We start from the raw sequence: 27,528 nt of genomic DNA, 5'->3' as shown, positions 1-27,528 counted from the left end.
CTAGGTACTCCCAGCTCCTTAATACACTTACACTCTTTTTACTTTTATAGCTATAGCTACATAATAGTAATAAAAAAAAAAAACACAGAATCTCAGTGGTATAGAGTAATAAGAAGCATTTATTTCTCCTACGCCTTCAGGTTGGTTGGGGTGGCTCTGCTGATCTCAGCTGGGCTTGCTCACATGTCTGCAAGTTGACCAAGGGTCTGCCAAAGTAGGCCAGACTAGGCTGAAAGGCTTCAAGTCGTCGGTCTACCTGGCTCGGATCTGCTACGTGTGTGTTCCTTCTGAGGCTACCCAGGGGAAGCCCTTCTCCTCATGATGGCAGAAGCACAAATGTGCAAGCACATTTTACATTTTATCTTGCATTGCTTCTGCTAGCATTCCACAGCTAAGGAAAATCATATAGCTGAGTCAAAAGTCAAGAGTTCAGACAGTGTACTTGGTATTTTGTAACAGAAACTGCAAAGTTACATGGTTAAAAATGTGAAAACTGTGAATGGTAAAGAAGTGGGAAAACTATTCAACCTACCACAAACTCTCTCCCTACAGACTCCTTTAAAAAATATTAATTTTTTCTGGACTCCTAAGAATATAAGTATATGTACGGATTTCAGTGTAAGAAACAATGACACAACTGACTCTCTATTTTTCCCACTGTTGAATCATGATGGCACATAGAGGATTTGTGTTAACAAGAATTTTAAAATTTAGGTCAAGAGTATTTTTAACTAAATGTCTTTTGTTTGAGATTCCTTTGGAGGGTGAGTTACTGTGTTGCGCGTGTCCCACATTTATACATAAGTGGAAAATTCCTTAAATTTGAATAATGTTCCAAACTCCTTTTAATGGATTGCTTTTTGAGTCTTCAGAGAAAGATTATTTCAATTGGATTTTAGAAGAGAGGGGAATTTAGAAGTAGTAGCATAGGGCTTGGTAAATTTGGGGGATTAGGGGCTTGGAGAAGGCAATATGAGAGTACCAGGTTTAAGGAAACGTAAGTGTGAAGGATAGAGGTGGATGAATTGTTCTCAGAGATACAAAAGAAAGATGGTGAGAAATTTTGCCTGATAAAAACTTAATTTCTTTAACTATCATGACCATGTTTTTAAGAGATATTAAAGTGCTCTCTGTTAGCAAACACCTATTCTCAAAATATTGCAAGATTTTTTATGTATGTCTTTTAAAAATGTGTGGGAAATCAAATTTTGGAAATCAAATTAAATTTTCCATTGACTTCAATTAAAATATTAAGGATGATCATCTTCTATTTCTGATTGATCTTTAATTGTTATCAATTCACATGACTTTGTTTTAAAGTTTCTCTGAAACTTCTCATTACTGCTGAATAAGTTAATAATGTACAAACGAACATTTCAAACCACTGAAGGGTGGGGTTGGTATTTAAGGAGGGGTGAGAACCTTTTTTTTTTCTCTTAGCAAGAGCTAATGACTTTTGGGGAGATCAATTAAAGACTACATTATAAAAAGCAACAATTTACCTTTTAAAAGTGCAGTAGAAAAAAATTAAATTCAATGTATCTGCTTCTTATAACTAAAATGCAGTTATTGCTTTTTGTTCATCATATACAACCGTAAAAAAACTCAATTCTATATATCAATGTGAGTTAAAGGAGAGAAGGATAAAGCAACAAAAAACACAGAGACAGATGAGGAAGGAAAGACAAAAAACCTAGTCAAAAAACAGACAAGGAAGCAGATACAGAAGAGATGAGAGTGGGGTACACGAAGCATGAGGGAGGAATCAAAAACTTGACCAAAGTGGGAGAGAAGAGAACCTATAAAGAATTGAGAAAACAGAAAAAGATTGAGTGAGGAAATACATGGATATAATGACACAGAGGGTTGGAAATTCAGAATAGAGGCTCTGATGAGACCACACCTCTTCAGTTGCGAGCTAAAGAGTAAGATCATTTCTGGTCTAGAGATTACTACAATTTGATTAGTGGTTTAACCACTGTTCACAGATCTTCACGTACTTAAACCTGCTCAACATTGTTCAAGATAAACTGCAGCCAAAATGGGATTTGAGGTAGGAATTATTCTTCGGACAGCAGAACAATACTTGAGGAGGACCTAGAAGTTTACTCATCAATCTTGGGCAGAAAGTTTTTGGTGCTGATTTTAAAGAACTCCTGTAAACAATTTTTGTCACGTGAATGTTTTATAGATCTGTTGTTGCTTTTTATTAGGGGTATATATCATGTCTTTTTAAAACTTCATCTCGTTTCAGATCTGTTTCAGTCACAACAAATAAAAGGGATCCAGTGTGTAGGAGCTAAATATTGCTCTTCCTTTTAAGCTAATATTTTCTAAACTGTGGGTCTTGTTTCCTTAAAAATCGATTTTATGAGTTGTGACCAGCAAAAATTTAAAAATGTGTAGATTAGAAAATGTCAGAGTGCATCATATGGAGTAATGGCAAATATTGTTTTGTGAAAACTTTGCTTTTTATATGTGTGGCTGTTTTGGATTTCAATGCATTTCTGATCGTGGATTGTATTGGTTTGCTAGGGCTGCTATAACAAAGCACCATAAACTGGGTGGCTTAAGCAACAGAAATTTATTGTCTCACAGTTCTGGAGGCTATAAGTCTGTGATCAAGGTACTGGTAGGATTGGTTTCTTCTGAGGGCTGTGAGGGAGAATATGCCATGCCACTCTCCTACCTTCTAGTGGTTTGCTGGCAATCTTTGGCATTCCTTGACTTGTAGACATAACACCCCAATCTCTGCCTTCATATTCACATGGCATTCTTTCTATGTGTATGTCTCTCTCTGTGTCCAAATTTCTCCCTTTTATAAGGACGCAGTCATATTGGGTTCAGGTCCACCCTAATGACCTTATCTTAACTGTTCTGCAAAGACCCTATTTCCAAATAATGCCACATTCATAGACACTGGGAGATAGCGGGGACCCAATTCAACACATAAGATGGGTCATGGACAAAAGAGTTTGAAAGTTTCTGCATAGGCATTCCATGTCAGCATTAGCTTTAACTCCTGAAACCAAGCTCTTCAAAAAAGGCAAAATTGTATATCGATTTGAAGATGCAATATGGTATAAAGTATACTGATTTAGGGTGGTCCTTTCTGACCCTAATAACCACAGGCAAATAATTTGCATGATTCTAATTACACTTCTTTCTATTTAAGCAGCTGACACACATCTTTCAAGGTGTTTAGAAAGTTAATAAGGAAGCTGAATAATGATTTTTTTTTTTTTGGAGGAAGATTAGCCCTCAGCTAACTACTGCCAGTCCTCCTCTTTTTTTGCTGAGGAAGCCTGGCTCTGAGCTAACATCCGTGCCCATCTTCCTCTAGTTTATACGTGGGACGCCTACCACAGCATGGCTGCCAAGCAGTGCCATGTCCGCACCCGGGATCCGAACCAGCGAACCCCGGGCCGCCGAGAAGCGGAACGTGCGAACTTAACCGCTGCGCCACCGGGCCGGCCCCCTAAATAATGATTTTTAAGGTCGTATTTATGTCTTCCTAATCTTACTTTCTTATGGGTTCTTAAAGGTATAGCCAATACTCATGTAATACTTTAGTCATGTATTAAAACATATTATCAAAATATAAGTTTTTTCTTAATCAAATATAATCTGTAAGATTGAGTTCTTTCTGGGGATATATGTAGAAGCCAGGTATATACAACTAGCTGCATGTGTGTTTCTTAATTCTTAATCACATCTCTGTATTTAGTCATCAGTTTTCTGACAACCATCTGCTTAGATGTCACTCAAACCTTCTACCCCGTCTCGTTGAAATTAAAATATTGACAGAAATAATTTTTGCGTGGAAAGTGGAAAAGCTAATAGGGGTGGTGAAACTAGATTAGATTTTGCATGCATTGCCCCTGACAATTCTGACAATTTTTAGCTTGCATCTTCAAGGCATGCAGTACTGCAAGAGAATAAAATATAAAGGAAAGATTTGAGCAAAGTATAGGCTTGGTTTCTTCTGATGGTCTTAAAATATTCCTGAGAAGTAAAAAAATAAAAAAATAAAAAAGTCTACTACGCTGTAACTGTCATATCTTCTGGTGGCTATATGTAGTTAGAAGAGTGGCACTAGTAGAGATAGAATGTTATTCTGCCCTTTTACAAATACATAATGACAATCAAGCAACAAAACATAGGAAATGAAATAATCTTTAACAGAATGGAGAAAAATTTCAAAGAGCTTTAAAATATGCCAATTACAAATTCACTTTGAAATTCTTAATTAACCCAGTATATTCTTTATTGAAAATATTGAATATTTTAACAATCCAACTCTGAAATTCTTTTTTGACCTTAGGAAAGACTATTCAGCCACATGAAACATTCTAAGCTTAAGTTTTAGAATTTCCCCAGTACCTTATCACACTAAACTCTTGATTTCCTAACCTCGAAGAACTCACAAGCTGATAACTAAGTGTGTCACCAAGTGATTTGGGTTTATTCACCCAAAACATGAAGTAGTGTCCCCAGGAGAATAGAAGATTCATATTTACTTAAAATTTATTTCATTTAAAAATTCACATACACGTAGTCCACAGATAAAGTGTTAAGTCAATGAATTGGATTACGGTAAAATGATCTATTGACAAGAAGATGAACAGGGATTGAGACTAAAGAGTGAGCAGTTGGTTGAAGGAATCAGGTTTAGTCAGAGGAGCCACAAGAAAAAGATAAACAAGAAAAATGATGAAATTATTTCCTCTGTGCTCTTTCCTAAGGCCTGAGAGAGTGCTGTTGGTTCTCGAATCACAGGTACCTAGCATAGAGAAAACCTTTTGTCAATGATTCCTGGATGTCTCAAAGATTTTACCAACTTCATTCCAACCTCCCTTTTGTAAAACTCATCTCTGGCTACATCTCTTCCTACACCTTCCGATGTGCGCTTTTATGTCTCGTTACATTGGTTGTGTTCTCTCCCTGACAAAGCTTGCTCTTCTTTCCTTCTCTTCCTGCAAATGTGCTTGCAGTTGCTTATGGGTGTGGGTAATTTGTTTCCAGGTAAGTTGTTTATGGGTACATTTCCCAAGCCAGCCCATGCAATCCTCAGAGACAAGGACAGTGTCTGTGTCTTAATATTCCTATAGCTAAGAACATATAAGTCCACAATAAAATTTACTGACTTCATGAGTATTTTGCCCCAGAGTAGTTGCAACAACATACCCTAGTAAAACATTTGCAGAGGTCATGACGGCTATCTGCAGACTTATTTTTCACTCCATCTCAGTCCATCCCGTTTAACTTGAGAGAGGCTTTGGGAAAACAGTAACAACAGAAACCACCACCACTACCATCACCAGAACCAAATAGGATTTTCCTTAACACATTTCTTCCCTTTGTCCTTATTCTATTGTTCTTAGCTCCATGTCTACTGACAAGACAGCTTTCTTTCAAAGCTATTACTGCTCTCTCCTGCTGCTAAGCATTTTAGGTCATCTTACCATTTGTAGTTTCTTATTTTATTGCTGTTGTTGCTCCTGGCCAGGCTAGCTGTGTCTCTGCTTTTAGGGTGGATCTATACAAAGGAAGAGTCATTGGTTTTATTTTTAAATTTTTTTATTCTTTTATTTTTATTTATTTTTTTTAAAGATTGGCACCTGAGCTAATTGAGTGTGAATCGATCAGATACAAAGGCTGTTCATCCAGAGAACAGGCATCAGATGTTGCTACCTCAGTGTTGGTCCACCCTTCCCAGGCCAGGAAAGAGTCCTGAGTCACACACGAATCTCAATTCACAAACACCACTCCATCAGCCATGGAGTTTTGAGAGGTCAGAGGTAAAACATGGTCGCTACCTGTATAAGCTGAGTAGTCAACAAGGCACATTTTGCAAGGTGTGCCCCTCCTCTCGTGTTGACTATAACTTAAAACAATGTAGAATGGTTTACGGGCTACATGAAAATATGGACTTCAGAATTTGGCATGGATGATCAGTCCAGTACTTTGCCTGTGGATTTTAGTGTTGAGAAGGACTGTGCCTATATTGAAAATGTAGCAGGAAATAGAAGGCCATGAATTACAGCTTTGTCCTAGGGAAGACTGAAAAAAGTTGAAGTTAGGGAAGTTGAGTGATTTGTCCAAGGTCATACAACTTATCAGTGAACGAGCTAGTGTTGGAATGAGGGTTTCTGGCTCCCAGGCCAGTATCATCTCTACTGCGCCATGTGCTGGTCCTGTCAAATAGAAGTGTTTGCTGATGTTTGAGAGAAATGCCTAAGAAGTTCAACACATGAAAGAAATGGTAAGTTCCCTTCAGAGCTTTGAAGTTAATAGACTTCTAATCACTCTTTTCTGAGCAATCTTGCCTTAAATTTGTACTTACTCCTGGATTCCCAGTAATACAAAATTTATTGAGCTTTCAGAAGGAAAAACTCCATTCTTTTTTGGATATTTAGATACCATGTTGAGTGCCCACCAATTTTGACTTGCACTGATATTATCTTTGCAATCCAGCTTTAGGGCAATATCAGCCGGGGTCCCAGGGAGAAAAGGAGAATACACTTATGAGAGGCAATAGAAGAGATACAAAGGAGTGGGTAGGTTTAGGGGAAACTAACATGGGATGGTGAATTGTCCTGCGACTAGCAACAGTAGGAGAGATGTTAACAACCTAAGGCTTAAAGAGGAAAGGAGAAAAAACAGATACTAGAATCTAGAGGGAATATTTGTGGATGTAGGAGATTGCCCTCAGACATGCACTGTGGTTGTACATATAGAAATACAGTCATTGCCAATCTGAGGCACAGCAGGGAGGGAACCAGTAACTATAAACACTCCAACACCAATTTCTTCCTGTCCTCTGATCTCCTCAGTGCCTCAGTTTGATCAAACCCAACAGAAAGTCAGAGAAGAAGGCCACACAAGTCAGCCTCAAAAGCACAGCAGAATGGATAAAGATGGAGAGTGAATCTAGGGGAGCAAGTAGAGAATATTCCAGGATAGGGCAAATACAAATTCATCCACACCCTGGCCCAAGATCTCTTCAATCCTCCCATTTCACAACCATTTCTGGATGTGCAACTTTACAAACTGCTCTGATTTCAAAAAGTTTACCAAACAGTACTGGGAGAATTATGTAAATATGAATAGTTTGGCTGAGCAGTGACTAAGGAGAGAGGGAACATGACCTCCATCTGCAAGCGGTGGTGGGAATGGAAATGATTTCCTGTGGGAACTCGGCGGGTATTACTGTTAAATCATTTGTATACTGTTAAATGAGTTGTGTGCTGGTGGGGCAGAGAGGTCTTGGAACTGTGTTTGCTGGCCTTCTCCCTACCTCCATCATTGTCTACAAGCCTTTGAAATGTTGAAAAAACAGCAAAAGAAGGCTCTGATTCAAGGTGATAGAACCAGAAATAGTAAGGTAAAATCAGGAGAAAGATATTGTAACTTCTAAAAAATAAAAGTGTTCATAGCAGAAGAAGTTAATCTTTTATTAAAATATTCTAAGGGAATAAAATATGGAAAAGCTCTTCTTTTGCATATTTAATCTCAGAGCGAACAGAGCCCTAAAAACTCACTATTGAAGATCCTCCTTGTGGAGGAAAAAACTATACAGGTTATTTTTTGTTTGGTTATCTAAGAAGTACACTTAGCAACATAAACGAACCTTAGCAAGCCTCACATGCAGGAGATGGCTAATTGATGTTTACTTTTATTACCTGAAATATGATTTCTGATACTAAACATTTTTAAATCTTTGAAGATAAAAATTCTTTTTTCCCTTCTGGTAAAATGCTGAATACGTAGTTTAAAAAAACCTTAATAAAAATTTTATGAAAAGGGGTTTTGGTATGAGGCTTGCTTTCAAAGAATATATTTAAAACACAGTATAAGCCTTCCTTTTAAAATTTCAATTAAATTAAGCATATATCGTGCACCTACTAAAACTAATATTTTTCCAGTTTAAGACTTTTCTACCTGACCTGATGAATTCTAGTGGACAAAAACTATGTCTTGTATTTTATTGTTTCTCCTACATAGCCAGCATAGCCCTTGAGCATAAATTATAGTATAAAATTTGATTAGACAGTGTTGTATAATCACAACAATTATTAACATTGCTGATCATACTGTGTCAGAGGCTGTTCTAAGAACATGAGGTGTATTAATCCGTTTAAACTTCTTCAAAACTTTATGAGACATTTCTGTTTGCAAATGAGAAAACTGAGGCTTGAGAGGCTATATAACTTGCTCAAGATCATGCAAAGAGTTAACGGCAGAACCAGTATTCAAACCTGAGAAATCTATCCCAGACTCTGAGCTTTTCTTTTTTTCTTTCTTCTTCTTCTTCTTTTTTGCTGAGGAAGATTAGCCCTGAGCTAACATCCATTGCCAATCTTCTCTTTTTTTGCTTGAGGAAGATTAGCTCTAAGCTGACAGCTGTGTGAATCTTCCTCCACCTTATATGTGGGTCACTGCCACAGCATGGCTGATGAGTGGTTTAGGTCCACGCCTGTGATCTGAAACCCCAAACCTGGGCTGCTGAAATGGAGCATGCTGAACTTAACCACTACACCATGGGGACCGCCTCAACTCCCCCCTCCTTTTTTTTTTTTTTGGTGAGGAAGATTCACCCTGATCTAACATCCATTGCTAATCTTCCTCTTTTTGCCTGAAGAAGATTGTCACTGAGCTAACATCTGTGCCAATCTCCCTCAATTTTGTATATGTGACACCACCATAGCATGGCTTGATGAGAGCGCTGTGTAGTTCCACGCCTGGGATCCGAACCTACGAACCCTCAGCTACCAAAGCAGAGCAAGCGAACTTAACCACTACGCCACTGGGCTGGCCCCAAGACTTTGAGTTTTTAACTACAATGGCATATTATCTTAAAAGCTGAGATAAGGTGGGGCCAGAATATAAAGAGCCTTGAATGCTAGAACAGAAGGTTGTCAACTGAGAATGCTTGTAGGGTTTTATGTAAGAAAGTATCATGATCAAATTTACCTTGTAAGAAGATGAGTATGATGTCTTTTCTAGGGCTCAATTAAGGCAGGCTGAAAAACTGTGTCTTAACTTTCTAGCCTGATGCACTGTTTACTTAACGTTTATCCAGTGACTAAAATAGGCTACGATAATTTAAAAAAAATAGTTTATTCTATAGTTCAATGGCTTTTTAAGCCAATTTTAAAAACTTTTGCTCAAATAGTATTTTCTGTGGACACAATATGAAAAACATATCCAGGGGTTTAAAATATCTTATTCCCGTGATTCTGGGACAAAAAATTTCTGAGAGAAGTGCCGCCAGGAAAACTGAAAACAACAAACCCTTTTCTCAGTGGCGGTTTCCTGTTTTCTTCTTCTACGTGTCACGTCTGGCTAACAGGGACTTTGCTAACCAGGGCAGGCTAATTGCTGTAACCAACAACTGCAAAATTTAAGTGGCTTAACATGTCAAAGGCTTTTTTCCCCTTTCTTATCTTATAGTTCAATGCAGGTTGGAGAGCGTAGGAGAGGCCTCCATTCCCCACAGTTATTTATAGAGCCAGGTGGATGGAGGGCCCACTGTCTTCAAGGCATAGAATTCAACATCCAACCAGCAAATCAGGAAGAGAGAAAGCATGGAAGAATCAACCCACTCTTAACTGCATCAGCCCAGAAGTGATAAGTCACTTCAGCTCCCATTTCACGGGTAGGACCTAGTCACTGATGCCAAGGGCTGGGAACATTGAGCTGTGTGCCTGGAAGAAGAAATATGTTGGGTGCCTCTCTTTGCCACAGGGACCACATTACATGTTGAAGTATCTTTTGAGTACAGCACCATGCGAGGCACTAAACATACAAAGATGAGTCAAACGTGGTTCCCGCTTTCAGTGAGCTTTCTGTCTAGAAGTGGAATTTAGTGAAATACCTAAAGGTGAACTAATAATAATAGCTAAACTTACCAGTGGCTTACAGTGTACAAGGCAGGGTTCTAAATGCTTTATAAGAATTAATTCCATTAATCAATGAGATCGCATTACTAACCCCATTTCATAAAGGAGGAAATTAAAACAAAGAGTAAGTTGCCTGATGAGGCATAGCTATTAAGATGTGGATCCAGGACTTGAACTCAGACTGTCTCACTTCAAACTCCACACTCCTTAGAACAGCACGTGCTGCAAGAGGAATGCAGTCACAGTGCGTATGTGGACTTGGGAGGGAGGGGTAGTTGTGACAGCGATAGGCGGCCATCAATCTCTGGTCTTCACTTGGGAGCACAGGTCGACTGTTCAATAAATGTCAGTTATTTTTACTATTGTAGTAGGTTTCCATTAAAAGATAACACTTTGGAAATGATGTTAAAGGAGATGGGCCATTTGACAAATGGGAAATTAATGTGAATGGGACTTGTTCCAAAGTCATGAGAAGGCTTTAAAACTGGTACCACCACTCAGACCAGAAAAACGAATGAAAGGAATCTGAGCAAGGTTCACGTGACCAGAGTCGGGAGGAAGGACTCTTGTGCTAGCCTGTTTGCTTCTTGTCGCCTTGTGATGGGCTTCTGCCCATCGTCCTTAAATTCAGCTTCCCGCCAACATGTCTTTCATTTGGTTTCCTCCAGCAAAATCCAGTTGTAAAGTAGCTTTACAATGTTCTGGGAATGCTTCAAACAGGAACCAGGGAACCAAGGTTCTTCTGGCTTGGACAGTAACAGTTTCTTGATCTGTGGCAAAACAGACCCACGGGCCTCAGATTCTTTATTTTTAAGAAGAAATAATATGAATCCTATCATTTCCACAGCTCCTGCTAAGGTTATGATTCTTCAAAATGTCTGAAATTCTAGGATCTTTGTACCTAGTAATTTTTCTTAATGTTTTTTTTGCTATCTCATTTTTGGGCAACCTCATGCTGTGTGCCAGATTATTTTTAAGATATAAATGTTTATGTTTATATTCTGTGTATGTAGGTGTTAATTCCGAGGCTGAATTTAAATATTTTGGTATAAATCAATCTTGTTATACCATTAACCTTTCTCTTTACACATTTCGTTGACTTTTTGTTTTGTTTATAGGGCAAGATTTTCACAGTATAATTTGGCAATGGGATCCTGGAAAGTTTTAGGACATGAAGACATCCATAGGAAATATGAGTGGGAGTGTGTTTTCCTGAAGTTAATAGAAGCAATTTAAAAATCAGACTGACAATAATGTCAAGAAATGGCACATTTTATTGATGATAGGTCCTGTGAATATTTTTGTGGAAGATGAAAATTAGAAATACAATTATTTAGACCTTGGCTGTGAAAAGCAAACACAATTTCATCTATTTTCTGTATTTAAGAAACAGGGCTGTTTTATCTATTAAATTAGGCTGGTGCATGCTATCATCAACCTACCACACACAAAAAGAAGTCTATGAAAACTTCAGTCATTTTCATCTCAGCATGGGGGTACCCCCTGTGTGGTTTTATAATTCTCAATTAAAATGAGTAATTCAATGAAAGAACAAGTCCCCTGAGGGAAGATGCCAAGAAGGAATCCTAATGTTAAAGAAATATTTCCCCATGGCAAGGCAGTTATTGTTGGTGATGCTTCAAACATACCTATGCCCGTAGTTCTTGATTTTCATCTTAATGTAGTAGTACTATAAATAAATTCAGGAGAGGAAACTTAAAATGATTACTCTTATAGCACTAATTGTAATTTTTTCTATTAAAATTCTCCTATCTGATGAACACATCTTTTGGTTATTTGTGTTATTAGTAGAATAATACAAATAATGTGGAACCAGACCAAAAAGAGCTATCAATTTTTCTGCTTCAAATTCCATACATCCTATTTGTGGGCCTCCTATTTTTCTGCCATTTTGCTAGGATTTTCCATAAAGGTCCAATTTATTCCGCAGAATAATCCTATATTGTTTAAGTAAGAGAGGTGACTTGGCTAAAGTCACACAGGTTGTAAGTACTCAGGATTTCAACGGAAATCTTTTAAAAGTCTCTCTCCATAGAGTCAGACATTAACCTGTTCATTTTTCATATCTCCAACGTTTGGTTTTACAGAATCCAAACATTTTTGAGTGCATGGGCCCTGGATGGGCTTTACAGACGGGATCAAGTATATTGTTGGTTACAAAGAACGCTCGCAGGGACCAGCTCTGCATCGTTGTAGGTAGGGCAGGGCTGCAAAGCTAAAGAGCGAAGCACCTTCCTCACCGGCCTTCCAGTAAGTAAATCTCTTGTGGCTCTAGGTGTTTGGGAACAAGTCAAAGCCCTCAGTTAAAACGCAAAAGTGCTTCCTTGCAGGACTAGTGCATACATTCTTAACTACTAACACCTTAGTCAGAATTATTTTTCAGACCTTATCTTCAAGTAGAGCTCCAAGACAGGGGAATTGGCTAGAGCGAATTGGAAGATTCACAGCCTTTGGGGATGCTTGAAGGCGGACCGCTAAGAGGGCGTCAAAGTGGGTCTCTCTCACGGTCACAGCTGGCACACACAGCACCTTTTGGTGAATTTATAAAAGTTTCCCTCTCAGGGGATGAATTATAAAAAGGCATTCATTCTGGGTGGTTGAATTACTGAAAGACACGTTTTCCCTCAAAATGATGTAGCCTCAATCCAGGGCACAAATATTGGTCAGAGGAGTCTGAGCTGGCCTTCAGCTTCACGTATTTCCCCTTGGCTGAGTCCTTTTGTGCACAATTTGCACAACCTTACTTGGCAACCCTAGATTTTCCCAGTGGATTGCGTGAGGTCATAGGGCCCTAGGAAGGGGAAGAAAAGTATGCTTATTATAGAATCCAGGACCAACTTTATTTAAGACTGAACCTTACCCTTGTTTTGGGGGTAACCTGGCAGCAAGGAGCTCTAGCAGCTTTATTCTTCTGGTGGCTCACTGAGGCTTTACCCTATAGGCTAGGAGCTGAGACTAATGTGGAAAATATGAGATTTGGTCCAGGAAGAATCATGGTTATTTAAGGATGTTGTCAGGTGACCTCCCTCTAATATTAAGCCTAGAAAAATATCTACATGTTTTTAGCAATTCGCTGAAGGGGTATTGATTATTGTGGAATTTTAGCCAATCTCTAGGGACTATTATAGCAGACTACAAAGCACTCAAAACTCTTTTGGAAACAATGTAGTATTTTAATTTCCAAATAAGGGGCTTCAGATTTCTCTTTAGTCACCAGATTTGGGTATTTCTTGAACCTGCTATTTAGTTAACAATACCTTATATTGATATATTCTTTTACTATGTTTATATTGTTAGGAGCAGTTGTCACTACAAAAGTAATATACGTTGCTATATAAAATCTTGAAAATATGAAAACACTGAGAATGAAGTAGAAATTAATTTACAATCCCTGTAAGAGATGCAAGTCTCATCGCAGACTTGTACTGCCTTTGTTTGTGTCTGCCGTTTCCTTCGTCCCTATTTACTTAAAATCAAGAGGATGCTGTCTGCTTGTTTTCAAGACCAGGAAGTCTACTGCAGACCAAATAACAAGGCTGATCCAGTCTGTGAGAATTGACCTGTTTCCTGTTTCTTCTTTTATCTAGCCTCAGATTTCTTGGCCCCTGCCATCCATGCATTCTGTCCAATCTTCCTAACAGTCATTTAACCAGTTGGTTGACGACAACTTGATTTTTACTATGAGTTTTGAAGAAATAGCTAGGGCCAAACTTTAGGAATTGCTTTGATTCTTTCTATAAGAATTTTCAATGATATCGTCCCTCAAAGCTCGGGAGCAAAGCAATCAGGCTGTTAGGATGCACACAGCTTCATTTATTTCAAGTCATTCATTTGAATCTACAAATCAAGCAAATATTGAGGGCCCCTGCCTGATGAGCCTTGTCATCTTCATTTTGAACAAAGTCTGTAATTTTGTGAGAAGGCATTAGGACCAGGTCAGCGTGGTTATGCACAGAAATATGTGGGTGGGTGGTGGAGGGTAGAAGGAAGGAGGAATGGGGAAGGATGGGATATTTAGACTAAACAGGCTTGGAGGAAGAATGAGAACACTTTTAATTTTCTATTTATTGTTCTCTGGCATCAGTACTTTATGCAGATAAAAAGGCCAAAATAAGCATGAATTTTGTTTTAATTAACTCTCTAAGATTTGTCTACCATTTAGTTGCCCCCTCCCACCCTCATCTGTTATTTTGTTCATTTTAGGGCCATAAATATTATTAATCCACAGAGATTTCTCTCTGCTTCCTTTAGTTAATTAAAGATACTCTAGAATTTATCTTATGCTACCACCAGGAGGGCACAAAAAGTGAAATATTATATTGCTAGATAGTTCATTCATTAGCATAAAATAATCAGTTGGATTGTGTATTGGAGTTTCAAATACCTTTGCCAGATTTTCTTTTAAGGGACAAATGCAGTCAACAGAAGAAAATAGAGAAGGAAAGAGGAGAGAAAAGAAGGGTAAAAAATTAAGGAGATAGACAACAGTGAACATACAGATTAGCTTTTTTTTAGAGAGAGATTCTCACTAGACTCTAGCCTGGGAATAAACTGTAATAATTCTCTGCCCAGATATCATTAGTCACAGACACAATGGCCAAGTCTTCCTTCATCTGTTTCAAGCTGTGTTGCTCAGTTGGGAAAAAAAGTGTGGGGGGGAGGGGCATCAAGGCAGCTGTCAAAAAAAACACAAACCTGACTAAAATGATATTCTTATATTTTACTTGCTTTATTTTATATTAATGGCTTTATTACAAAAAGAAACTATGATGTAAACTTCATGTATCATTCACTTACAGCATTTTAGACCAAACCAAGCAGAACCCAACACTAGACAGCTCCACTATTTATATTCCTCCAAGGGTAGCTCATCCTGCCCTCTTTTTCTACCCTCAGTGTTTTTCTTCCTTCAGGGAGAGATTCCATATCAGTGTTTCATTTCTCCTCTGGGTGGACTTAAAGGCCAGACACATTGATTATTAATCATGATATTGGGGTTTCTCTCCCTTCTTGACCAATGACACAATCTGCAGAGCATGATAGGTGTACTGTAACTGACATCCGTACTGAAAAAAAATCAGGTTATGGCATATATATCTGCACTAATAAAAAAAGCCATCTTTCAAATCCTCCTTTTGTAAGTCTTACTAAAAAGACCACTGTGTTACAAATGCATAGTCACTGAGCCATAAATCCAGTCACAGAGACATATCTAAAAGCCCGTTTTGGGACATTCTTTACTTGCACTCTTGGGACACTCCAGGCTTAACAAGAGTCACTTACTCTTTTTCTAGGTTGTACTGCTGATGAATACCAGGGAGAAAACTTGAAACATATGGGGTTTTCTGGCCCTATTCGCTGGCTGTGCTATTTCACTTCATTTTCTTTAGAGTATATTTTCATTTGTGTAAATTTCTCAACTTAAAATTATTTTGCCACTCATTCTGTATAACACTTGTTGGCTTTCTGATGTCAGGGTATATTTGAAGTCTATTCATGACTGTCAGTTTATGGTTTTCTATAACATGACATGAATTTTCACGAGTTGAAGAACGGTAGGAATCTAGTGTAATGGTGAAGAGCATGGGTTTTTATTCAGGCTGACCAAGGTCGGAATCACGGTACTTAGCAGAAGTGTATGACTTTGGGCAAGTTACTCGACCTCTCAGAAGTTCAGTTTTCCCAACTATGAAATGGAGATAATTATAGCACGAGTCTAAAACTTAGGGCCTCTGTCTGGCTCAGGGCCTGCCTCACAGCAAATCCTCAATAAGTGGGAGCCTTATTATTATTATTACTAGGATGGTCAAATCAGGTTAATTTGGAGGGTAAACAGGATCATGGTATATTTTTTAATAATTACATTGAAACAACAGGCATAAATCAGTGCTATCCTGAGTCTAATGCAACATATAGTCAACTTGATTATTGTAAGCTGTAGATGATCTATGTATTAGCACGGAGAAATTAGATATTAAATAACTCATTTTGATCCAGTGTTGAGAGGTATGGACAGCAACCAGAGAAACAAACTGAGGGACAGGTTTTTTTGTTTTTGCTTGTTTTCCTTCACTTTTTTAAAACCTGTTTTCAGTGTAGAAAGGAACAATTTGCAGTCATGACTTTTAGTTTTGCCAAAGCATACATACATACAAGGGTAGGCCCTCCTTTAGTTATCCCGTTTCTGACTGTAAAGGACACCACGGATTTATGCTTTGCGACCTCTTGCAAGTTTTCTTTCTTCGCTGCAAAATTATGGGGAGCAGCAACTTGATTTATTCCATTAGTTTTGAACTGAGCTGCCAATAAGTAAATTGGTTCATGGTAATCACAGTATTCACTTCAATTAAATGATCATCAATTGAGTTATTTGCCTTTTTGCATGTAATTTATTATGGTCCACTTTTCTCTTTCAATTAAAAAGTTGAAGTGTATAATTTACTTGATTCTAGGGATTGCAAGTAAAGGAACTAGAATTCTAAAATGATTATCTTAAAGATTTAACAATTAGAAATGTTTATGTTTCTTCATATTTTACTGACAATACATGAACAGAAAATTATTTTGTTGTATGCAATCAAAAACAATGATTTCCATATGCAAAATCTACCTCAGAAAAAGGGAAAGATGAAACATATGAGAAAACACATTTTGCCTAATGATTTTCTTTCAGGAAAAATATTGCTATCTTGATCCTTTTTAATTAAATAAGAGTTTAGCACTTTTGAGCGTGTGTTCTTAATGTCAGACTCTCTGGTTATCACACTTACACCTCTGTTATTAATGTTAGCCATGGTTTGCAGATGAGGAAAAGCTAGTTATCAATGAATAATTCAGATTCCATAACTGTCAGACCTCATTATTTTAAACAGGGCCTGGTAGTTCCAGTTGTAACCAGCTAATTGCCTCGTTTAAACTTAAGCTGTTAGACTATTTCACATATTTCCAATTTTTAAAAAACTTTACATACACTTAAAATTGCTGTAGTACATACAGCAATTTGCTTTAAATCAATCTTAAAAAACAAAAGGCATTCTGCCTGTGATCTGTCTTCAAATAAGAGTTAAAATTTATTTTAATTTAATCCACTGGCTGTGACAAAATGCTTACTTTAACACGGAATGAACAAAATTATTTCCATTTACAAAAAATGAAATGAGAAGACTGAGACTGATTAATTCAGTTTAAAATTTGGTCTCTTTTGTTTAAACATATTGCCTGATAAAAGTTCAAAACCAAAATGAACATGATGGAAGAGATCATCAAAGGTTATTGCTTTCATGTCTTGAATCCCTGGCACGTTTCAAATTAAAACAACTATAACTTTCCTGGTGACTTAAAAAATCTGTAGGCAGTGTGATGGCTATGGATGTGAACTGCTCGTATCTTCTGTCAAGAGAAGCTGTTATAGTTGGTAGACATCCTCCAGGGGCCACACCTTCGGATCCGCCTCAATGTTTAAGCCAAGGCTACACCCTTCCTAGGCTGCTCCCAGTCAATGACTGAGCATGGTGGAGTACTATAGCCAGGCCATTCCTGCAAGGTGGCACTCCTGTGACGGCAATCCTTTCTCGGGGACTCTTCCTGTCTGGCCGAAACTCTCTCAGAACTGTTCTTCTCTTGTCCAATCCACCTTCCTTCCCTCTGTCCTCCAGACGTTAGACCAGCACCAAACCCTGAAGGCTTTCCATGCCTACTCCTGCTTGGTCTTCGCTTCATAATTCATAAATGTTTTCACCAGTCCCTCTCTTGAACATCTACTTCTGTCATATGGTTTGCTTCTTGGAGGAACTGGACTGCATCAGCAAGAATTCTACAATCTCTGCCTGTTTAACTAAACAACTCTATTCACAAATCTAATCCCTTTTATTTGGCTTTGATCTTCTTAGAGACAGTGAGCTTTGACAGAGTGTGCCCTCTAGACAATGAAGATTTCCATGGAGTTGTTGAGGACCCTGTAGACTCATAGTTTATTCTTTTATTCAGGCCAAGTAGCCCTACCTCGTGATTCTCCTGTAACCTGAATATTTCCCGAGTCTTCTCTAGGTTCCCAGTTTGTCCCAACACAAACAAATAAGAATGAGCATGTATCTACCATTTTCACATACACACTTTATCTTAAAGTCTGGCTTAACCCTTCTTCCAATGAGGTCGCTGCTTTTTGGAAAAGTAAATTGCTTATATCCCAGGTCTACAAAGCGTGTTACTTTGATATGAATTCTACCTTTATGTTGTAAATTTTGATTAGAGACAATGTGGTTTCTTAACATGAAAAAATCGTTCTGCTATAACTGGGGGCAAAATCGCACAACAGTTAAAAAAAATTAGCAAAGCTTTATTGTGATTATTCCAGCTGTTCAGTAAGTACACTTTCAAATCTTTTTGAAAATACCTGTTAAAGCTTTATGCCTATGTTCATGGTTGTGTAGGTGTAGAAACAGCATAACTTTCATAACAAAGAAGAAACACTTGTACAATGCTACCTTACTCTCTACTGATGTTGTCTGTTGTGTTGGGTAGTGCTTACATTCTCCAACATCTAGAGTTTCTTGTGCTGTTTGAAAGATGGGAAGAGGCAGCCGTGGGAAATTATATGAGCATTTGAAAATAATGTACTGAATTTTCACCTAAGTTTAAAAGTTGCTTTCAAATTTTAATATCAAGGTGTCAGCAACAATTTGTGGTACTCGTTAAAAGAGTGAACTTCAGGGGCACACACGTTCACGTAGTTTGTTTTAATACTGCCTTTGTACTAGTTTTGAAAACTTGGGTTAGTCAGGGACGTTCTCTGGGTCTCACTTTCCTCGCCTATGAAACTGGCAGTGAAGTGGGGCTGAGGATGGGACTAGACAAATTCCAAGGCGGCTTCTAGCCCTTTGAGTCTGAGTTTAGTAAGTGCACTGTACCCACGCTTCCTTTAAAGGAAATGTTCTCTAGATATTTGAAGAGAGCAAGTCCTTGTTTACTTTTCTAATATAACTCCATATTGGCTGAAAGAGCACATAGAGTTGCCCAAATTTAATATTCTTTTCTGGGAAGAGGTGGAAAATGAACTTATTTTCTTCTGCTTCAGATGTAGAGCATTTTTACTTAGCTGTTTTTTTCACAGACAAGTCTTGCACCCTAGACCACCTTATCGTAGATAACACTGCACTAAGATTTGAGAAAGTGAAACTTGGATTACTTTTCTTCTTGGATTTTTCTTCTTCTTACACGTAACAAACAACTTTCGAATTATTAACATTTTCTGGAAGCTTTGTTCCCCTCTTAACCATGCGATCTCTGAGCAACGACTAGTTTTCGTCTGCTTTGTAACATTTTGAAAGTATAATAGGCCACTATGAAATAATACAGTAAATATTTCCCCGTCATGAATTCTTACATTCTGACAGGTTTTTCCTCCCAGAAAACCCAGTGAAGATGAAATACAGACTCATACAATTAATGTCAGTTACAGTTCATAGAAGCACACACTTTTCTTCCTTTGCAATAACTGAATATTTAGGAACTGAAGGGTTTACCAACTGTAAGCTATGTGTCAGCTGAGCTGTCTCAGATCAAGCTTCGTGTTTTAAGTATTGTGCTCTAAGAGAAGCCCACCTCAATCTCTGAATGTCATGCTTGTGACCACGCTCAGATACCACAGTACAATGGAGGCCTTACTTGTGTATCTTAAAACTCCGGCGTTGGCTTTACTCTTCTCTCATGACATGTGTCTTTAATGAGCTAACCATTATGTTTAGTAACTTACTGAATTCTACCAAAAAAAATGTTGAGCATTAATATACAACATTCAGCATTTTTAGAAAATTGCATGAATAGAACAATAAAAGTTGTAAATGTCATACTCAAAATTTATCCCCTCTACGTTGTGGTTTAGAATCCTATTGTATAGTAAAAACTTTCTTGTTATAAGTATTTAATCCTGCTAATTTTGTTGCAGAATAATGAGAATAGATACTTTTGGTTTTCCTTTGATTTATTTTTTAAAATTCCATTAAAATTTAGATTTTCAACCCATTTTTGTAGTGTAAAATTTGTTTTAGTAAAAATAGAAGACTTAGATTTGCCAGAAGTACAAGAAAGGAAGAAATGGGGTTATTAAGTAACCATTCAAGTAGAGCAAGATTTTGGGTTATGTTACACATTTTGACCACTAATTAGTGTTGGGAAAAATTTGATAACCTAGGACAAGTTTCAGAGGATTAAATGGTCTCTGTACACATAGATCTCACTTACGTTACAAATTTCTTTGAAATCACTGGAGCCTGGTGGAGGTAAGAATCTGAAGGAATACTTTACTTTCTGCAGGTGAAAAAATGGAAATATTCTCAAAGGCAAAGATTGGAATTTTGTAGAATGACTTCTTATGGTCACTGTTAATACTTGTTCTGTAGAGGACAAATTCCTTTCTATGATTATGACATTGTGATGAATGGAAAGTTCCAGGAAGAAAGTAACTACAGTTTCCTGAGGATTGAGTTAGACTTTTAATGTATACTGAGTGCTTCTAACATATGGTGCAGATGGATTGCAAGCTACACTTGAGTAATTGACTAGTTCTAGCATTTGGTGTTTATGTTGTGATTTTAAAATAGCCATTCATTAGCCTGTGGAGTGTGTGTGTGTGTATGGGTGTGTGTGTATTTAAAGGTAGTTAAGAAAAACATTATTTTTACTATTTCACAGAATATGAAAGAGAGTACTTTATCACAGAAGATTTAAGGGCACCCCTGACTCCTAGTTGCTAGTCACTGACTAAATGCCTGCATAGTCAACATGAGGAACAGATGGCTTGTGGGATATCGTTTTTCCTCTACAATGTTCTAAAATGGAGAATTTATACTTTAACTTTTTAAAGAATAATTTTTTCTATCCCCAAAAACTTCTAGCAGCAGTAACAGTGGACTCAACGGTACAGGCTAGGGAGTGGTTAACTGCAGCAGAGAGGACACGGTGACAGTCAGCCACACCTGGCATTTATGATCTTGATCACCTCGACATTATGAACCCTATATTTTCAGTTCTGAAATTTTTGTCCGTTAATACATATTAGTCACATTCAAATTAACATAATAAAATAATCAATAATCAACCCTGGGCTCATTCAGCATTTAAACCTGAGCTGTACCATTCAGGAGTGCTCACATTTAGCACTAGAAAAGATTCTCCGTCAGAAAAAGAAACAGTGCACCTGCCCAAGTGAGTGACCCTTTTAGTCGTCTATCCCAATTTATTATCCTTTTGTTGCATCATCCAAAAACAGCATTATTTTGTTTCTTATTTTAATTTTTTCCAGTTTTATTAAAATATAATTGGCATATAGCATTGCATAAGTTTTAGGTGTACAATATACTGATTTGACATATGTATAGATTGTAAAATGATTACCACATCATTTTAACGTCCATTACCTCACATAGTTACAAATTTTTTTCCTTGTGGTGAGAACTTTTAAGATCTACTTTCTTAATATACAGTAAGTGTTGTTAACTGCCGTTGTCATATTGTACATTATCTCTCCAGAACTTAACTATTTTATTTATGGAAGTTTGTACCTTGTGACCACCTTCAACCAATCCCTCTCCTCCTCTTGCATTGCCCACCCCCAGCTCCCCACGCCCCTCTGCAACCATAAATCTCTTCTGTTTCTATGAGTCGGGTTTTTTTTAGATTTCACGTATAAGTGAGATCACACAGATCATACAGTATTTATCTTTCTTTGGCTGACTTATTTCACTTAGCATACTGTTCTCAAATTTCATCCATGTTGTTGCTAATGGCAAGAGTTCCTTCTTTTTTATGCCCAAATAGTATTCCATTGCGTGGAATACTATATTCTTTATCCATTAATCTGTCGACGGACACTTAGGTTGTTTCCATGTCTTGGTTGTTGTAAGTAATGCTGCAATAGATATGGGGATGCAGATATCTCTTTGGGATAGTGATTTTGTTTTCTTAATATACTCAGAAGTGGAATGGCTGGTAATTCTATTTTTAATTTTTTGAAGAAACTCCATATTGTTTTCCACAGTGGGTGCACCAATTTACATTCCCACCAGCAGTGCACAAGGGTTCTCTTTTCTCCACATTCTCACCAGCGTGTTATCTCTTGTCTTTTTGATGGTCATCATTCTAACAGGTGTGAGGTTTTATTCAAGGAATATATGCTCTGTCTTTCAGTGGAAAATGAATTTATTGCTCACTGTCATTCTAACAGGTTCTTAGTGTCTGGAGTTCCACTATATCAGGCATTTTCCCTCATCCTGTAATTGAGAATTCAACCATATGTACAGCTCCATCTCATTATATGCCTGAGGGCATATAAAGTATGTATTTTTGCTTATGCACATCTTAACTGATTCTAGTTCTGTTGTTGCATAGGGTGAAGTTCTTCTTAAACTTGTATTAACTCTTTTTTTTATAAATTCTAATTGTGGAAATATTCAAGCATATATAAGTAGACAAGTAAAGAGAATCATATAATGAATCTCCATGTGTGAATCACCCAGATTTAACAATTATCAACACATGACCAATCATCTTTCAATGGTCCCACTCATTCTTTGGCCATTGCTATTGGATTATTTTGAAGTGAATCTCAAACATCACATTATTTCACCGACAAATTCTTCAGTCTGTATCCATACAACATAAGATAATAGCCTTATCACATTTAAAGAATTAAAATAAGTCTTACTATCACTAGATATCCAGTCAATGGGCAAATTCCCCTTATTGTCACATATATATCTTTTCAGTTGTTTGTTCGAATCAGAATTCAAACAAGTTCCAAACATTGCATTTGGTTCAAATGTTTCTAAGGCACTTCAAATCAATAGTTTCCTCTTGCTCTTTTTTAAAATTGCAACTTGTTTATGGAAGAAACTAGAATTTCCCACATACTTGATTTTGCTGATTGCCTCCCTGTAGTATTGTCTAACATGATCCTTTGTCCCAATTTGAGGAGATTCAGCTTTGAATTTTGCAAGGAAGCTATGAAAATGCTGCAGTATATTTCCTATTGCAATACACCAGGAAGCAAATATTATCTGTTATCTCTCTTTTTGGGATATTTGGATTGGTCTTTGGATTTAGATATTGTCAGTCTAATCTGTTCATTGTAAAGTTCCTGATCAGCTTTTCAATCAACGGTTTCCATAGCCATCGTTGATCATTGTCTAGCTCCAATAGTTCATTAAGGAATTGTGTCTAATTTTGTTCTTTAAAAGCTGTACAAAAAGCACTGTTTCAGTTCATACCATATGTTCTTTGAGGAGACCAGGGTGTTGTAAGGAGGAAGACAATGACAATTTCTAACACTTTGCTTCTCTTGGGGGTAAGAGAAAATGGAAGCATTTCATTAACATGTTTTTTGTGTGTGATTTCAATTAGTCCATACTGTAAATGCAACCATTTTCCAATATAAGTCACAATGGGTTCAACATTCCTAAAAATACTATGACGTGATTCTTGCCACTGTGAAGGAAATAGCTTAATTTAATTTCAAATCCTGATTCTTACTCTAGGGTTAAATATATTCATTGTTTGTGTATTCAGTATGATTTCTCACCCATTCATTACATCATCCAATTGTCACAGCAGCTCTATGCCATAAACAAGGAGAGGATAATTTTCTCTATTTTACGGATGTGGAAACTGAGCTTGAGAGAGCTAAAATCACTTTGCATTGTCTTCCAATGAATTGGTGGTGAAACTGGGATCAGCTCTCGGCTTCCTGGTTCTAAATCCAGTGTTCTTTTTATTGTCCAATGCTCACCTCTAGATTCAGGCTTCCTGGGCATTTGTTAAGTTCAGTAATAGGTACTGATAGGTCAATAAATAGTTTAAAATTGGCAACATACTTTATATAAACAAATAAATAAAATTAAATAACATGCATGAAATTAAAAGTTGCTTATAATAATTTTCATGGAACCATTAAAGAGTACCAGCTATCTACCAATTTTCATTTTTTATTGCTATTTTTGTTGCATTAGCACATTCTCAAAACTTCTTTTGAATCTCTATTATGTAACAGATGAAGGGACTAAGATATTTTGTCTCCACTGGAGGACTTCATGACATGGTCCAAGAAAAGAAGATAAACCAGTAATTATAGCAGAGATTAGTAAGATGACGGGTTTTAGGCTTCAACAATTGTCAATTTTGACTTGACCCTAAATTCTGTTTCTCTTATCACTGTCAGTATATCAAGTGACCAGATGCAACTTGCTCAAAACACGTAAGATACATTTTACAAATATAGCTAGTGGCTTTCTGCATAAGTCATTCTACTGTTTTTAGGGGTAAGATATGGCTAATAACATGTCTGAAATTTTCTTCAGGTCTTTCCATCTGAAGAAATGACCTTCTTTAGTTGGTTTCCAAAGGTCCGCTCCCAAGTAGCTGTTGTGTCTATGGATGGACTTAGCATTTGCCCTGTCACCAAAATGGGCAGGAAACACGTGTAGCCTAACTACGGAGATCCACATGTCAGAGCTGAGTGCAAGGCTGGTTTTCCACAGGCCCAAGCTATCAGTTTATTCCTGGCCCTAAAAGAGTCTGGGACACATTTCAATCTCGTAGCTATGAATGTCTGTTTCTGGAGCACAGTCCCTATAGCATCTCTGATAATAGTTGATTCCCAAAGTAAAGAATAAAAACACAATTCTTTGAGGGAGTCCTTTGATGCTGGAGATTTGTTTGAATGGCTTAGGTGACAGATTTTTCTTTAAAAAAGCTAACTTCTCCTCCTGGAGGAAACCTGCATGTTTAGAGAAACCAGTAACAGACAACACTAAATGATACCATGAAACAAAAGTGAGAGAAACAAATAATATGGACATGCTGTGACTACTAACATACTGAATTAGGTGAATTTTAATGTTGTGTGTGCCTGGCCTGATGCCTCCATTGATAAGATGAAGATTTGGGTCTTGGAGATGCTCTTAAGCAAGTTGGAGAGGCATCTATAAGATATGTTATTTTTCTTGGTGCTTTTATCATCAACCCCTAACCTTTGTGTTGCATATGAGCAAAATTTTTAATCAGATGGAAAACTCAAGACTTTCTTAGTGTCTACATCATAGCAAATCTCAGAGAAGTGCCTTTGCATCTCCAAAGCATCTTATCTTTGCCTGTTAGCATGTATATATGTGTATACACACACACACACACATACCCCTCAGGGTATATTTATTAGACACTTGATTCCTGCTTCCTAGAGGCTAAGTACCTTAGATATCTATCGAATAGGGATTAGGAACTGGGTCTTCCTGACTCAAAAGCCAAAGGTTTTCGTTTGTTTCTTTATTTCAAGAGGCTAATGTTACACTTATACAGCAGATACAGTAATTTTCCCTGAGAAAGCTTTAGTTCACCTGGAGCTGATATAAATGATAAATTTGCTGAATTGTATTGTCCTATATGTTTAATGTGGCTGTACCAGATGGAGGTACCAAAGGAGGATAAATGATGTGTAAATGCCATGAAAACAGTATCCGTGCCTGGCTGTGGGAAAGTATAGTGAGTCCATATTGTAAGGGGTCTCCACGGTCACCTTCCCGGCTGCTCCTTAGGGATACTCTGACACTGGAGTTTAATGATTTCCCTGGGAACAAAAAATTAAATCAAAATTTAATATGCATTGGTTCTGCCTTTCTTTTGAAAATTTTGAGAAGGAAAGAACATTTTGAGTATTGTTCCCTGTTTGGAAAGACTTTTTTGAGTATTACTCCCTTTTTGGAAAGATTGTGGCACCTTGGTACTACTTATTCTAATGTGAAAAATCATAGAAACATAGATATATAATGTTGGAAGACTTTTACATATTAACTTTTCTATTGAGTAAGGCCATTACTAAGGCTATAAAACTTTTTAGTGTCCTGAGATTTTTATCTCCAGAAAGCATTTATTTGCACACTCACTGTGTTCAGCACTCTATACCAGGTGATGTGGCAAGAATGAAAGAAAAAGGTTGAGCCCACAACTGGAGGAATTATAGAAAACCGCCTAACACGTGCATACTTTATGACTATGTACAATAAACTTCTAAACATCTAGAGGGATCCAGGCTTCTCCACCCAGCTAAGCTACCCTGTGGAGAGCTCTGAGCAGGGAGTGGGTTTGCTTCTCTTCCTCAACCCAGCAGAATCAAAGACACAGCTCCTGGTACTGCAACAAGTTTCCCTCTAACTCAGCTGGTGGACTCTCTACAAAGGTTTATGGTTTGTCCTTATGATCCCATTCATTGTTATGGAAGTTGAAATTTTTGCCATATTGATGTATATATTCCTAAGTGGTAGGAATGTGAAAATATCAAAAGTCTTCAACAATCCAGAAGAAGTGTATTTTCCACTGTGACTTTTTTGATACACAATATGAAGAATATCTTTTATTGTGATTTTTTTGTAACCCACATAAGTATCTTTTGTATTGTGACCTATTACACACACACACCCCACTAACACAAAAGTTTCACAAAAATACTTACACTTACCGTGTACAGTGGACTCCATTTTTTTTACTTGTCTATTTTTTAATTTATATTTCTACCCTGTTGTAGATTATTTAAAAAATGCCAGTTGTACCTACTGAATTTAATTCATAACCCTCTCACACATCTGGATTCATAGACTGAATAACTGTGCGAAAGAAGTTGCAGTTTGAAAGAAAGAAGCTATAGTAGAAATAATCTGCAAGGAGAATCTTATTGACCCTTGTAGGAAAACAAAACAGGAAAGGTGTTATGATGCTCAAGTAGACAGTCGCTGCTATAGAGATTGGTTAGGTGGGTGTGGTCACATCAAATCTGTAGCTTGAATCATGTTTTCCCTGCTCCACATCTTCAATGTCTAGCACAGAGTTTCCTCTAGGAGTTTATAAATAATGTGTTGGATATAATTAAAATGAACTCTGGTGTGGCTGCGGAAATGGATAAAAGTTGCAGATTGAAAACTATTATGGGGATAGGATCTGCACAGGTTGGGCACGTTTTATGTTCGACTTTATAAAAGAAACAGAGGGCCAAGATTTTATGAACTCAGGTTGGAGATTAAAGGCAAGATTTGGAAAGAAATAGTATGTTTATCAAGTGATATTGTTAGGAATAAGTCCAGCACTCTGCCTAGTGTTTCACAGAATTATATATTCTTCGATAGAATGGGCATTAGGGATCATCCAGTGGTCTGAACTCCTTCCCAACATAAGACTTCTTTTCATAGCATCCTAGAGAGAAAGCTGGCCATCTTTTCATGAAACATTCTAGTGAAGGGAGAATGCGCTTGAAGAAGCAATCTGGTCTCTTGTTCATTATCTCGAATTATTTTAAGGTTCTTTTCTCTCTCTAACTGAAATCTGACTCCTTGTTACATCCAATTTTTTTTCTTAGTCTGCCTTCTACCATAACATACAAAAAAGTTCATTCCTTCGTTTACACAGAAGCCCTTCTCACCTCTTGGCTATATACTTTCAGCATTTTTCAATGTCCCTGAAATTCAAGATTAAAAATGCTATCAAGGCCAATAATGTTAAAAGGAAACTGAGGTCAAGAAGGGGAATGAAGCATTGAATAATCACAGGACTAATTCCCAGTTCTTCA

This window comes from Equus przewalskii, chromosome 17, assembly GCF_037783145.1.
Source record: "Equus przewalskii isolate Varuska chromosome 17, EquPr2, whole genome shotgun sequence".
Classification (NCBI taxonomy): domain Eukaryota; kingdom Metazoa; phylum Chordata; class Mammalia; order Perissodactyla; family Equidae; genus Equus; species Equus przewalskii.
Note: the sequence above shows the minus strand (reverse complement) of the source record.